This window comes from Chlorocebus sabaeus, chromosome 22 (assembly GCF_047675955.1).
Source record: "Chlorocebus sabaeus isolate Y175 chromosome 22, mChlSab1.0.hap1, whole genome shotgun sequence".
Classification (NCBI taxonomy): domain Eukaryota; kingdom Metazoa; phylum Chordata; class Mammalia; order Primates; family Cercopithecidae; genus Chlorocebus; species Chlorocebus sabaeus.
Genome location: NC_132925.1, coordinates 62,372,006 through 62,388,774, shown reverse-complemented (window position 1 = coordinate 62,388,774; position 16,769 = coordinate 62,372,006). Strand labels below are relative to the sequence as shown.

General features: G+C 36.0%; 1 protein-coding gene across 12 annotated transcripts in view; it reads left to right on the top strand.

The window, feature by feature from the left end:
• Positions 1 to 16,769, top strand: part of CNTN4 (contactin 4) — a 976,967-nt gene that overhangs the window by 127,196 nt on the left and 833,002 nt on the right. The window lies entirely within an intron of this gene.

Here is a 16,769-nt window from a genome sequence, read left to right as displayed (position 1 = left end):
GATGTGGAAACAACAGTCACTTGAGGTCTACTTGAGGGTGGAGGGTGGGAGGAGGGAGAGCAGAAAAGATAACTGTTGGGTACTGGGCTTAATTCCTGGGTGATGAAATAATCTGTACCACAGACTCCCATAACATGAGTTTACCTATGTAACAAACCCTCACATGTACCCCTGAACCTAAAATGAAAGTTAAACAAAAAAAGAATGTGAAGCAAACATGAATCAACACCTAGAATGAGTAATTACATAAGCATGTTAGCAATATTAATCTTTTGTTAATGAAATTAAGGGTGCTGGCTTTCTACCCTCAAATTTTCATAGTGTGTGTTACTTTTATAATGGAAAATGTCCCAATAAACTATTTTTAAACCTAAAAACAAAAGAGTTCCCTTAATTTGTTTATAGTTGATGTTATGCCCTGGCTGGTTCCAGTCTGCATACCCCTCCTCACCTATAGTTATGGCCTCTTGAAAAGTCTTGCAGTCTCTACCAACTTTTCTTGAACAGATCTTCCCCTTTCTTAGCAGGTTTGATGGAGCTGCAATCCACTACCCTTTAGCTTATTGGTGGATTGTGTCTGCTGCAAGTTTGGGTTTTATTTTATGACTTCAAATAACTAGACTTCTCTTTTATATTAAAGGCTCTTGGCCCCACATTCTGAAAAGTAGATCTTTCCACTCTATCTCAGTTGTTCCTTTAGGATCCTACATTAAATGTAGGATGACACTTTATCTAACTCAAAGTTTCTCTCCCAAGGATTGAAATTCAGCCCCTGAAATTCAGTCTGCTTCCCAGGACTTTGATTGATGCTCCTGGGCTTTTCTGTGACATGAGTCTTCTTCCTCATGCTTCAACAACCCTCTCTTGTCTGCTTTTGGGCTTCTGTCTCTATTTCTAGAAGGTTGTTCTTTATTTGTTACCATACTTGCAAGCAGTGCGTTTTCTGACTGGGCTCCCTGTCTTCTCGCCTTTCTGACCTTGAGGGCTGGTCTAGTTTCAGGACGAGTTAATCTTGTTCCTTTATGGATTCTGCCATTGATGCTGTTTAAGAAAAAGATTTATTGCTGTTACCTCCAGAAGTGATTTCATGCTTTTGAAACAATCTCATACAAAATGTTGTCAATTAAAAAATAATCACTTTCAGGACTACAAGATATTCCAATGTCTTCTCCATAGATGTGACTAATACTCACATTCTGGTGGCCAAGCTGCGAACCACTGCCTTTGGCTCAAATATCCAGAGAATATCACAAAACCAAGGGCCTGGGAAAAGCATTAGAGAGAGAGAGAGAGAGAGAGAGAGAGAGAGAGAGAGAAATCCCTTTAACGAGGGATTTCTGAAGTAATATGTGTTCATTTTAGAAAATTTGGAAAATACAGCAATACAAAAAGAAATACATAGGTGACCTTAGAACAACGATTAACTTTTTGCACCAGTCGAGATATAAACATACCCACGAGTATATTAGTTTAATAAACGTTTGAGTGCCTACCTAGATGCTGGGAGTAAAAAGAGAGTGGTAAATAAATCAAATGTACATCTACCACTTAGGGAGTTTAAAGTCTATCAGAGGGAGTCAAGTAACAGATAAATAACTAAATTTGTGAAAAATTGGAAGGCTGATATTTCTGACAAAAAGTCATTTCCATTGAATTTCACAGGATGAGAAAAACAGGCATGTGAAGATCAAGGGGGAGAGTGCTTCAGGGAAAGGGAAATGCATGTGAAGAATGTATATAGGCATGAGAGAGGTTTTATTGCCTAAACTTAGGAAGAGACAATTTAATCACTGCTTTTTATGGTGGAGTCAAGGAGAGCTAAGAATGTATACACTGTTAAAATGTGCAATGTAATTTTAAGGTACAACTAGTAACATATGAATTAAAAGTTAAAAAGATGTACTTTAGAATGAAACAATAGGGTATATTTTTACTTTCTATGAAATTGCAAACATGTATACATTATTTTATCACTTCTTTTAAAGCATAAGTCTAGCCAGGCATGGTGGCATGTACCTGTAGTCCCTGCTACTCGGGAGGCTGAAGGAAGAGGATCCCTCGGGCCCGGGAGTTCAAGGATGTGGTGTGCTGTGAACACACCTGTGAATGGTCACCACATGCCATCCAACCTGGGCAATATACTGAGAATCCATATATTAAAAAATAAAAAAATATTTTTTGACACATAGCCAAGTCTAAACATGTAGAAATTTACAGATTGGTGTAAATATTGGTGGTAACTATAAAAATTCCACATCTCCAACTGTTTATATATTATTCTTACACACGTGTTTATAGTACTACACCAAAGGGATCTTTTCCCTGATAGAAAAGTGGAGTAAATGTTTACATGCAACAAAGAAGGATTGATTCCAGTCTACAATTCTACTCCCTAGAATTCTTCTATCACAAATGAAGTCCTTCCATTTTTCATCACGATAGGAGCGGTTTATCAGATTTTCCTATAGCAATTCCAATTTTGCTTATCAGTTAGTACTAAAATGTGTCATCTTCCTTTCTATATTTAGGAATTGTAGGAAGCTGTGCAACGGCATGTGAGATGTGAGGAGCATCTGTTAAAGAGAATGCTAGAGTTGAAGGTGTGAAAGGTTTAAAGAAATGATAAGCTTTGGGCTCAGCTTCCTCCTAGGATTACAAAGGGCTTGCAACATTAGAGAGCTAATTTTTAGCCTATTTCCATGAGGAAGATTTTATCTTCCATAATGCTTAGATTCATAGAAATGGTGAGTTGGCTCAGTGCTGATCCGTTTATGTCTAGCTTGATGTTTACAGTAACTCTGGAGGTGGAGGGTTAGTGATTTATATATTAGCCAGTTCCTTGTTTAACACAATCATCTATCTTGGCTATGGCTTAACACTGTTTTAAGGGCTCCAAAGAAATACATACATATGTATAAAATTGTTTTGGATTTTTATGTCCCAGTGATACAGAACATTTCTAGAAATACACATGAACAGTCAGATATTCTCTAAGTGAGTTTATTTCTTTTACTTGCATTTTCTTTCTATTAGTATACCTTTCATTGCTACAGAAAGGCAAATCTACCATTTGTGTTATGTTGGATTTTTCAGGCCATTGCATTCTTTTCCTGTTTATTATTTTGAGGCCCTCTTAGTTATCCACTGAAGTGATTACTAAACAACCTCTCCTAGAGTTTTGGTGTTATCTCTACCTGTTTTTTCAACCACATTCTCTTGAAAGAATCTTTAATTTAGGCTCATATCAACAATAAAATAATAAAATAATGGCTTTATTTTTGTTTTAATTATGGCAAGGTAATTTATGCCTGATTTGTTTATTTACTTGGAACTCTTAATCATTATTCACATTTCAGCCTGATTTAAGCATTAATTTTTATGGTTGTTTTGAGGTGGATCTTAAGCCATCAAATGTTTCCAGCAAAAGATGGCATTTTTTCAGAAATATAGACATTAAACTTAATGAAATTTACTTTGCCAAATTCATACAATCTTCTTTTTATTTCCCTATGATAAATACCTTCTTACATCTCATTTGTTTCAGATTCTCTTTCTACTTCCTATTACCCAAGAAAATATTGGTTTTTTGCTTGTTCAGGTCAAATGTTTAAATGAATTGATCAATATTTCAGTACTTGCTGTTAGACAAATACAACTACTCATTTCTTCTTTGCCATCACTCAGCGTGTTTTCTCCTCTGGTATACTGTCTTCCTCTCTTGTCATGTTCTTTTACTTTCACTGAAATCCTACCTCAATTTTAAAGTGGAACTCAAATCACACATTCCTGGTGTCAGTTTGTCCATTTTCTGGGTTTTCCCAAATCTTCTCATTTGGAATTACACTCTCCCTCCAGTAATCATTCATCATACTGTGAACACTTATCACCACCTGCCTTGTGTTCTATGTAGGTGAGGATGTTTTTGTTTTCCCACTATGATAACAATTACTAATGGACAAATTCCTTATATTTTGTAACCCTCAGGGTACTTACCTTATTCATAATACGTTTCCAGGAATATTGAGTACATTAAATGAGAAAGTTTCTTAGCCAAGGTATTGATTCCATTGAATTTACTGGTCTTCAAATATTTGTATCTGCCTACTTTGTCAAGATATGTAAGAAAGGCAATGAATGACATCAATATTTTCCGTGGAAGCTGAGGACTTTCAGTTCTGTTTTACTTCCTTTCAGTTCTGTTTTACTTCTGTTTCAGCCTTGTATTAGCAAATCAATTAACCTTTCGAAGCCTCAGTTTGATCATCTGAAAAAAGGAAATAATGATATCTCCTCATTGTTGTGATAATTACATAGATAATCATTGCAAGGAGCTTGACACCATAATATAGCATATAGAAAGCACTCAATAAATGCCAATTGCTGAAAATACAAGTAACTGTTACTGTTGTCTTCATTATTAACTTTTTACTCAGGATACATTTTAGGTATCCAAGGAGACTGACTCTGGAAAAAACAAGAATTAGAACTCAGATTTCTGATAGTATCTTTATCAGAAAAAAGGTAGAGAAGTGAACATTTCTGTTCATTTTATGAAAGGACAATCTTAATGCATATTAATACTTCATCTCAAGCCAAAATGTAAGGTTTGGGGTGGGGCCATTAAATAATCCTGCTTGAGTGATTCTACCTTGTTTCTAAGTAGTCATTGCCTGCAGAGTTTTGATGAAACATCTAATAGAGACATTTTGGAGAGGTATTATATATAATTGACAGAATACTATTGGTTGTACTGAAATATCTTCCTTCTGTTAAAAGAATGAAAACATTGATGCATCCCCGATTTGTGGGCCTTTTATTGGAAGTTTGTGGAGATGGAAATTTAATGTAAAGGGAAACATTTGTTTTTCCTCTGAGGAAGCCTGAAAACTCCTACATTTCAGATTTTAGGTTAAATTTTTCATTCACATTAACATTTCTGTCTTTTAGCTGATGTATAGCTCAAAATATGTCAGATCCCCCACCTCACACAATATACAAATACTAACTTTAAATTAATTACAAATCATCTAAATATAAGAGCCAAAACTCTGAGAAGAAAACCTGGGAGAAAATCTTTATGACGTTGGATTAGACATTCTCTTTAGATAAGACCAAAAAAAAAAAAAAAAAAAAAAAGACAAGTGACAAGAGGAAAGATAGATGCACTTTATCAAAATTAAAAAAAAATTTCTTTCAATGGCTACCATTAAAGCAATAAAAGACATCCCAAGGAGTTGGAGAAAATACTTGTACATGTATATCTGATATGGGACTTGTATCTAGAATACATAAAATATCTTACAAGTCAACAATAACAAGAATAATAACCAAGTTAAAACATGGCAAAGGATTTGAATAGACACAGCTTCAAAGAAAATGTACTAGTAGCCAGCATGCATATGAAATGGTGCTCAAAATGATTAGTCATCAGGTAAATGCAAATAAAATCAGTGAGATACCCTGTTACAATCACTAGGATGGTTAAAATAAAAAAAAGACACTAATTACTCTTTTTAAATGTGCAGAAATTGAAACCATCATACACTGCTGGTAGAATTATAAAATAATGCAGCCAGTTTGGTAGACATCTTAACAATTCCTCAAAATGCTAAAGTAGAGTTACCATTTCACCCAGTAATGCCACTACTAGGTATATACCCAAGACCAATGAAAACATACATGAACAACAAAACCTATATATGAATGTTTATAGCAGCATGATTCATAGTTGCCAAAAAGTGGAATCCACCCAGATGTTCATTAACTGATAAGTTAGTACACAAAATGTGTGTATATCCATGTAGTGGAATGCTATTCAGCAATGAAGAGGAATACTGATGCTACAACATGGATAAACCTTGGAAACATTCTGCTAAGTGAGAGAAAGTAGTCACAAAAGATCACATATTATATGATACTGTTTATATGACATGTCCACATTAAGCAAATCCATAGAGACAGAAAGTAGATAAGTAGTTGCCAGGGGCTGAGAGGAGAGGAGAATTGGCAGTGACTCCACAGAAAACATGAGAGTAAATGTATGTGGGCTGATTTTTGTGGAGATGAAAATGTTCTGAAATTGGATGGAAACTCTTGGAAAGTACTAAAAACCATTGAATTGTATACTTTATTTTTAATTTTTTTACATAAGCACAGAACCAATGCATGAATTGTATACTTTGAAGGGCTGAATTTTCTATTATATGAATAATATCTCAATAAAATTCTTAAGGGCTATAAGAATTTATACACCCAACCCCCCAGGCACCCCCTCGCTCCACACACCCCAGGGTACCAAACAGAAAAATGAGTCAGATTCAGTCTCCCTAGTGAAACATTTTTATAAATAACCTATTGTTGGCCTTATCAAATGTGCTTCCTGAAAAGAATGCTGAGATGCATGCAATTTGTAAGTCAGATTTTCATTCTGTCATCTTTCTCTAAACTAAACAAATACTGGAATTCACACCATTATGTTTGTCTACATTGTTTATTCCCTTCCCCAACCCCTAAAAGCCACTGCAGACTTCTAATCCACCATAAAAGAATCTGACAGAAGCCCATCCCGATGACTTAAGTATATCACAGGGAAGTCACATCGCTTGTGCTACCATGTTTTATGCCCCATTTGGCATTCTTTGGATGCAAATTTTGGCTCCCACCTTAGCTGCAAAATCAGGTTGCATTCTGCTTAGGGCTTGTTTTCTGTGTTAGGGTTTACCAAACATTGAGAGTTAATAGCTTCTGAGAACCTTCACCAAAGAAGATTCAGTTTACTTACTGGAGAGCCAGTAAGTAAAGGCACTCCTCTTCTTTACTGCTTTAGGTGGACAACTTGGAAGGTAATTTTACACTGTTCCGTCCAGTTGCCCTGTGGGTGCCCATGGTGGTTACCAGTTGAATAACCCTCCCTTGGATTAGCTTTCCATCCCTGCTTTTCCCATGCTTCCCAGGCATCTCTCCATGTATCTTTCCCCCTTCTGTTTCATGGTATCCCTTCTAAAACTAAACTTCCTATAAATAAGCCCTTAACTCAGTGTTGGTTTTTAGGAGATGTCAAGCTGACACACTGTCTGACTTTTAGAATATCGAGGACCCTAGGTGAGCCCTTTGCTTCATCTATGTGGAATAATAATTATTATTGCCTCCCGTGCAGAAAAGAGTTGACAGAGTAGGCCTGAGAATGTTATTCTTACAGAGGCCTGCTTATGAGAATGTCCCTTGGCTGGCATCTGGGATTGAGGCTGGTACTGATATAAAATTCTCCGTGACTGATTAGAGTGGATCACCATGCCTAGACTGTACAATGTGGTTTATGCTGCATGCCTGCATCCTTCTGGGAGTTTGGAATTGTGGTACATGGTAGTATGAGGGAGGGAAAATGGCTTCCCTCTTTCCTTTTAGGTTCTTGGCTGGGCTACAGATTAAATTGACACAAGGCTGGTTAACAGAGAAAAAACCCTAATTACATATGTAAGTGCAGCCATCCCACAAAATGGGGTCCCACAACTCGAAGAAGGGTCAGATGATTGAAGTTTATTTAGCGTCCTGAGCTTACACAAAGAGATAGGAATTTGGGGCTTCTTGGGGGGCCGCTAGGTGTGGAGAGATAAGATATAGGAGAGTGAAGTGAATACAGAGTATCTTCTTATGTAGATAAATGTCTGTCAGGTAATAAAAGTTGTCTGGAGTAGCCCTCATATAGATATTTTTACTAATGTAGATTTCTTTTATAGATGTAAATTTCTTTTACAAAAGGACAGCTTTTCAGAGCTACTCCTGTGGCTGCAATTTCTTAGAATAACCAGCCAAATGTATGCCAAAGAAATATATTTCGAGGTGGCACATTCTGGTCTTCTACAGTCGTATTTTTGGGTGGTGTGTCCTGAGCATCAACAGTAGGCAGAGCATACCTATGTGACCAGCTTCTCCTTCCTCACCTGCTCCTGTCAATAAAATACCCACCTGGGCACTGAGTCCCTAATAGACATCCCTGGATGGAAATAGTCCACATGTGTTGCTGCATTTTTGTTCCTGGGAAAGATGACGGTCTGTGAGACCACCTCATGGGAGAGAGAGAGAGAGAGAGAGAGAGCACAAGGAAGCTTGCACATGAGTTCCTCCAGATTCTACGTGGGTCTTTTCCCTTGTTGTCCAACTGTGTACCATTACTGCATAGTTGTCATACATTTTTGCCATGAGTACAACTTAGATTCTGAGTCCTGTGAGTTCTAGTGAATCTCTGAGTAGAGGGCTGGTCTTGGGAATCCTTGACACACCTGCTATGGTTGTAGTGAAGATTAAATGAGGTAATATAGAAGACTTTAGCGCAATGCTTCTAACATCCTAAGTGTGCAGTAAATGTTAAGATTTACTTAGCACATTCTGTCAGCTCAATATGGGGTATCAGTTGGCGCTGGGATTCCTGAATTAATCAGATTCACTGAGTAAGTCAGTCATATTAGATATTCAAGAAACATAAAATGATATTAGAAGTACTAAGATTTGGGACGGGGGCGGTGGCTCATGCCTGTAATCCCAGCACTTTGGGAGGCCAAGGTGGGCAGATCACGAGGTCAGGAGATCGAGACCATCCTGGCTAACACGGTGAAACCCCATCTCTACTAAAAATACAAAAAATTAGCCGGGTGTGGTGGCGGGCACCTGTAATCCCAGCTACTTGGGAGGCTGAGGCAGGAGAATGGCATGAACCCAGGAGGCGGAGCTTGTAGCGAGCCGAGATGGCACCACTGCACTCCAGCCTGGGTGACTGAGCAAGACTGCATCTCAAAAAAAAAAAAAAAAAAAAAAAGTACTAACGTTTGAATTTAGCTTGGTAATACTCAATGCAATTGCTTTAAAACCGAGGTCCTGCCGGGCGTGGTGGCTCACGCCTGAAATCCCAGCATTTTGGGAGGCCAAGGCGGGTGGATCACGAGGTCAGGAGTTCAAGACCAGCTTGGCCAAGATGGTGAAACCCCCTCTCTACTAAAAATACAAAAAAGTAACTGGGCATGGTGGTGGGTGCCTGTAATCCCAGCTACTCAGGAGGCTGAGGCAGAGAATTGCTTAAACCCAGGAGGTGGAGGTTGCAGTGAGCCGAGATCGCGCTGCTGCACTCCAGCCTGGGTGACAAAGTGAGAATCCACCCCTAAAACAAAACAAAACAAACACAAAAACAAATAAACAAAACCCAGGTCCTTCCCCCTTATCTTGGGTACAGCCAATAGAAAAAGAACAATACTAGCTCATGACTTTTCTATTCTTTGTCAGCATGGGCCTCTTCCTCAAGCACTCCATTTAAAGTCATTGATCTAAACTTTTTACTGTGCTGCACTTTTTACTGTTCATGTCTGCCTTGACACCATTCCCCATTTGGGGTGACCTTCCTTTGCCATCAGCTTGCCCACATCTGACCCCACTCATCATGAACTGGCTCACATCTTCTGTTTAGCAAGTTGTCATGAAGTACTTGAATCTTACGGGTTTCTCCTTTTAGGAGGTAGAGTGACCCCGCTGTAGTTTTAAAATCATGAATTTGAGTACAAGGATCTGGGTTTTGCACTATAGCTTTTCCTCTAACTTGAAGACCTTGAGCAAGTTACTTAGGTTTTCTGAGGCTCTGTTTGGTAATCCGTAATACCAACATAATTTGTTTACCAGGCATTATTTGCTAGGCTAGAGTGGGATGGGGGAATAAATTTGTTTAAATACTGGTGAAAGCATTGTGTAGATATAAGACATCAAAATATGGCACCCACGTTTGCTTTTTTTTTTTACATATATGATTCTTACCTCCTTGCTGTATGGTTTTATGTTGCCATTACGTTCTTGTTTATGTTATTATGTTTTATTTTCTCAGATAGATTATAATATCCTCGAAGGTATTACTTGCCTCATCTACATTTTGACACTCCCTATCATAGTTAGCAAAGTAGTATGCTGTTATTTGGGCTCCGTAAGAATCTTATCATGTTTATTGATGAGGAATTGTGAGTTTGGAAACCATAGTTTAAGGGGATTTTTGGAAGAGGAAAAATCACTGGATTGAGCATAACCACTTTATATACAGAGCAGGAGCTACTGAAGTGGCAGATTTTCAGGGTTACCATGGAGAAGTCAAATCTTCTACACTGCTGGTTAACGGCGCCTTAATTATTAGCTGCTTTAGAAATAAGTGTCCTATTGCCCTGTAATTTCATTTCATTAACTGTGCTCAGAGGTAGTGGTATCTGAGGCAAACAACCCTTAGATTTCCATTGCACCTTCATCATAGGCAAATATTTATCATGGATAGGGCTATTAAGTTCTTCATTAAGAACTTTATTAAGTTTATTAAAACTTTCTTTCTCACTGAGATCTAAAATGAGCCATTTAGTAGTGACCTATGAAAATGCAAGTATTATAAAGCAGTAATATAGACTATATAGTATTGAATAAGAATTTTAGCCTTTGTTTTATTTAACAAATGCAGATAATTCTTATTACATACCAGACACTGTTACAAGAACTTTAAAATATTAACTACTTTAATTTTTGTAACTCTTTGCAATAGCTGTGATTATTATTTCCATTTTATAAATGAAGAAATTGAGGCACAGAGTGTTGTGTAAATTATCTAATGTCACACAGCTATGTAAGTGACTGAGCTCACAAAAACAAGTCAGTCTTGCTGTATAGAATGTAATAGAATGTACCCTATTCTATGCTGCATTCTGTTACTAACTCTGTATTTATTTTTTTGCAGATATGTGCATTCGTTGTGATGATTCTTTAATTATTTGGGGACCAATGGCATGTAATATCAAAAAAAGGAAAGAGACCTATTTTGTGGATTTGCAGACTCCTATTATTTATCTTTACTTTTCATTGTAAATACATTCAAGAAGATAAGTTGGTAGATGATAAAATATGGATAGATTAGGAATGCTAGGTAAATAGTTCCAAACTAATTTGATGCCAAGAGAGCAAGTGATATGAACCTCAACAGTCCATCCTTAGGTTCTTTTGTCAGCCAGCTTCATAGTCTCATCATAGCTGACTAATATTTAGTGTCTTTGTTCATTTTGCACATAATCCAGCATTAAAAACATACGGTATGAAAGGATGAAAAGATTATGCCCCACTTTACTTATTCGACTAAATTATTGTGTCTTGACCTTTTGAGCAAATCAGATTCATTTTCTCTTTCCCTGCACTTCCACCCATTTTAATGCTGCAGCACAGATTTAATGGATTGGGAGTGTGTGGGTAAGTAATAAGAACACAGAGAAGAGAGGCCAGCATGATTAAGATTTTATTTGTAGTGTAATTCCATTATAATTAACATTATGTAACTGTAGAAATATGGTGTTTGCACCTCTTCCTGGCAGATGCTTTTAAGTCAGTGGCAGAAAGGAGATTAAATAGTAAACGAAGACCTATTTATTGAAAATTGTTTCTACATCTTGTATTGTTGGATTCATTTGTTTCACAAACCACAGTTAATTTAGTAAGGAAAATAAGCAATATGTTTAACAAACACTCAAAGTAAATTTGTTTGCAGTGCTTTGAAGTACCATAGTTGAACTTTTGATATTAGAAGTAAAATATTACTGAAAGATCTGCAAATTAATGGTGTTTAAATAGTGAAAACAAAATGTTTATTTTTTCCAAAGATTACTAACAGAATTTAAAGTTAAGTAAATGAAAATAATATGATTTTGTATGTAGTATAAAACATTTCTAGTTACAAGTGATTTTTTTCAAAAATAAATTGGTCAAATAATTTTATATTTAATTTGTACACATTTTGATCAGACTCCTTCAGCCAAGGAATTGGCAATCCATAGCCCACTGGCCAAGTTTGTTTCTCTTCTTCTTTTTGTGTTGCCCCCAACCTAAATGTGGTTTTTACATTTTTAGTGGTGGAAAAAATCAAAATAATAATAATATTTCATTCACAGTAAAATTATATAGCATTTAAATTTCCTTGTTCATAAATAAAGTTTTATTGGGACACAGTCTCACTCATTTGTTTAAGTATTGGCCGTTTTTACACTACAACAATAGAGGTAAGTAGCTCTGAGAGAGACTGTATGGCCTGCAAGGCTGAAAGTATATATCATCTGGCCCTTTATGAACAAGTTTGCAGATCTCTCTACCTTAGCAAATAAAGAAAACATCATCATCAGTAATGATAAGACTTTGATAAGGGATTTATATACATTATTTCTAATGTATCAAATGATGGTATTATAGACATATTATTATCTTCATTTATAGATCAGAAGACTGAGGGTCTGATGATTAACTAATTTCCTGAGAGCTGAGCTTTAGGTGGAATATTTATAACAACTTGTAATATATATGAATGACTGTTAGAATTTAGACTTATTTAAAAACAACATTGTGAGTCTTTTGAGAATGAGATTTTCTTCTATTACCCAATTAATATTTATTAAATAGGATTGGGTTGATTGATTTGATGGTGGTTATTCTAGAATATGGAAATTTGGATATCCCAAATTAATTTAGAGCTACAAACTAAGAGAAAATCAGTGATTCATTTTGATGATAGATGTCAGAACCACTTTTCTGCATCCGTGTGGATCCTGTTTGCTTCTGCTGTATATAAGAATGATTACAAATTGCTGCAACTTTCATTTTGAGGACACTAATGCATTAGTCTTGCAGAATTGGCCTATAGGGCCTTTCTCTGGAATTCCTTACCATTCATTCATTTGTTGTAGAAAAAATAAGTTGGCTAAGATGATGTTTATTCATACTAAGAGTTTATTGAACCAGGTCTATGAAAGGAGTTGAGAAGTTATTGATGTATTTCATCATTTATCTCATAGGACCACAGTAAATGATTATTGCATTAGGATGTGGTGATAATGGGTTTTGGGTGTTATTTAAAAATGATTTCAAAGGAGGTCCAATTTATAGGATACTTAGCCTAGCTTTAAGAGTGGTAGCAGAGGGAACCACTGTTTCCACATGAACTTCCTAAAGTCCAGTGTTAAAAGACTGATTAAATGAAATGTTAGGTAAAATGCATTTCAGTTCATAAAAGTCATGAGGCTTCTTGAATAGGCCCTTATAAGAATCAAGACTTTAATTATACAGTGCTAAACATTAGAATTACAGCCTAATATTCATATAGTTATTTATGTATTTGAAAATATTTAATCTAAGCCTTCCTTAGTTATAGCTGAAAGATAATAGTCTAGATAACATCTTGAGGGCAGAGCCTCTGTCTTAAAGTATCTTCATGTTTATATAGTAAATAAATAAGAGTAAGTATTATTATTTTAACTAACATTTACTGAGTACTACGCACCATAAATTGTGCTAATTTTTATAATCAATGCTTCATTTAATTGTCCTAAAACCTGCTGAGTAAGTACTAATAGTTATTAATAATTTATTCCAATTTTACAGGGTTTATAGGCCCATATAAAACATTCCAAGTAGTTGAACTTAACAATCAAGTATCTCCAGCTTCAAAGCTTAACATCTTTTCCACTATGCTGTGTTGTATAGCGTACTCCAAATGTTGGATGAGTGAATGCATGAGAACGTGAGGGAGACAGCCCTGTCAGTTATCAGGAAACCATCATCATCATGGAATTTTAATCTGTTCTTAACCTAAAGTTTCTCTACTCTGAATGCTGTTACTGTAGTCATCATTGTTAAGTTTTACTAGAGATCCCAACTCTATTTACTTGTTTTGAAAAGATACCATTTCTGAGCAATCCCAGTGTGACTTATGATTGAACAAATCAGCTGTCACCTGTCTTACACAGCAGTGCATCGACAGCACAGGTGTGGTATTTTTGCTCCAATTTGGATGGGTTGCCAATGATCAGTTTTTCCAAATGTGATTTGTTTAGATAAAACTAAATATTAATAGCACCTCAAGTGCCATAGTGTGTACAACCTGAAGAGCTCTCATATATACCTTGTGTGATTTTCACAGCAATTTGGTTGCTCAGGTAGACAACAAGAAATTTACAGAAAAGAAAAGGGACTCAGAAGGTTTAGGTGATTTGTCCAAGTATACCAGCTGGAAACTCAAGCTTTCTGATTTCAACACCGTGCTGGGCAGTGCCTCAATTTGAGAGGGGAAAATTTGGATCCACATAATGGAAATGCGCCAGCCTTCCCATGCCCAGTGAAGATAGGATTGTACTGATAATATGGGTTCTTTCCTTTTAGAGACCAACTTAATCTCTGGAACCATCAGAGCACCCACAGGTGCATACAAAAGAACACATGTCATACACCTGTGTCATGAATAATAATGTTACGTGTCTGCACTGTTTAACAGAAACATGATGTGAGGGATGGGTGCGATGGCTCACACCTGTAATCCCAGCACTTTGGCAGGCTGAGGCAGATGGATTGCTTGAGCCCTGGAGTTTGAGACCAGCATGGGCAACATAGCAAAAACCCTGTCTTTACCAAAAAATATAAAAATTGGCTTGAGCATGGTGGTGCACGCCTCTGGTCCCATTTAATCAGGAGACTGAGGTGACAGGATCACTTGAGCCCGGGGGTCGAGGCTGCTATGAGTCATGATCATGCCACTGCCCTCCAGCCTGGGCGACAAAGTGAGACTCTGTTTCAAAAAAACAAACAAACAGAATAAGAAATATGATGTGAATCAAAAATATAATTTAATCTTTTTTGGTAGTCACACCAAAAAGTAAAATGAAACAGGTGATATTTACTTTAATAAATCCTTTTATTTAACACAATATGTCAACAAATATTATCATTCAACTGCACCAATGTTAAAACAATTACCAATTAGATACTTTACACTCATTTTTTGCTCTAAATCTTCAATTCATACTAGCCACATTGCAAATACTCAATAGTCACATCTGGCTAGTGGTGGTTACCAAGTAGGACAGCTTGGCTCTGAATAGCATGATAGTACAATTGCCATGCTTAGGCATGGAGATGCTCAGAGAAGAGGACTGGGAGGAAATTTCCCTAATCTATCCCCTTAACTCCCCATATTTTGTCATTCAGATGATCTCCTTTTCGTTTAAATGTAAATTTTAAAAAATATTTGTAACCTAACTGGCTAGTCATCTCACTGATATTCAATCATCTGATAAAGAGTTTCTATTCTCAAGAGTTCTCTGAGGAAGCAGTATATCTATGCAAGGAAATACATAAACATGACTACGGTGATTGGAACAAAATTAGAAGATTTCTGAGGAAAAATTGCTGCTATAATTTAAGAAATGTACCTTAGCAACATCCAAGGCTCACGAGAATCAAATTGGTTATTTTGGGTTAAAGTCAAATAAATGTACCTTTTCTTCACTTTTTTTTCTTTTGGTCATTTAGCTAAAAAGAACGGTTGATAGTGATTAAAATGTAATTTTACTATAGAAAGAGAAGAAAAAACCAGAAAATATTTAAAGTACTCTTCGGTTTATTCAATCAATTATGTCCTGATAAAATTATGCTAATTGCAATTCACAGTGCAAAGATTTTGGTATTTTTTCGTAGCCTTTTAGGTATTTATTAACGCAATACAACACATTCTTATGAAATTAACATATAGGATTATACATGAATTATATATTTCTATAAATAATTTTTCCTAACTGACAGAGCTTATCAGAGAGCATTTAAATACCGTGTTTCAGATGTAGAGATATATAGTGCATACATGTACTTTTCTTAAACTTTTGTGAATATGACTCTCTTCTGAGACCTGTCTGAAATTTTGTAGTATTTCCTAAAATGACTTGATCACATCATCATCATCATCCAATAAGAATAATAAAAACAATTACCTGAACCAGAAATTGTACTAATTTTTATAGTCAATGCCTCATTTAACTGTCTAAAGCCTGCTAAATAATTAGTATAATTATTAATAATTGATTCCAATTTTATAGGGTTTACAGGGCCATATAAAACATTCAGAGTAGTTGAACTTAGCACTCAAGTATGTCTAACTGCAAAGCTTAAGATCTTTTCCACTATACTGTGTTGTATAGCATACTACACGTTTGATGAGTGAATGCATGAGAACAACTGGTAAGATTTATCAATGTTTATTAATACTAGTACAATGCAAGTCTTTTTTTCTATACTCTTTACATGCATTATCTCATCTTATCTTTACAGCAACCCTATTTTGGTAGCTGTTCTGACCAGTAACAGGTTGTCTATACACTATATAACTAAAAATAGGTAGGCTGTTTTTACTTTTTGTAAATATTGCAAAATAACTCCATAGAGTTTGTACTAATGAAGCCACTCACCAAAAATGTATGTGAATGTCTATTACCCCAGGCATTTATCAACAGTGTAACACTTTTGATCTTTGCCAACTCAATAGACGAAAACATTAAGAGTGAAAATATATTTGTTTTCATTTGCATTTTTTAATTATAATTGAGATCAAGTCTTTTTCTTAGTTCTTATCACCCTCTACCTCCAAATAATGGCTTGACCAAGGGATTAACAAGCTCTAAATTAGATGACTTTATTATGAGTGGGAAGTCATAAGAAAGGTTGAATGCAAAGAATAGATAGAGGAGGTTTTTGACCCAGGAAGACAGATTCTACTTTCATGAATAGTCCCTATTCTCTTTTCTGAAATGAATCGAACACTTCTGATAGAAATCTGAGTGCATGCACAGAAATTGGTTAATGGGGCACCTGTTAAGAGCATTCAAACTATTCAAGCATGGCTAGCTGCTCTGGCTGCTATGATTATATTTTTAAACTAAATAGGGGTCAGACTGAACTGT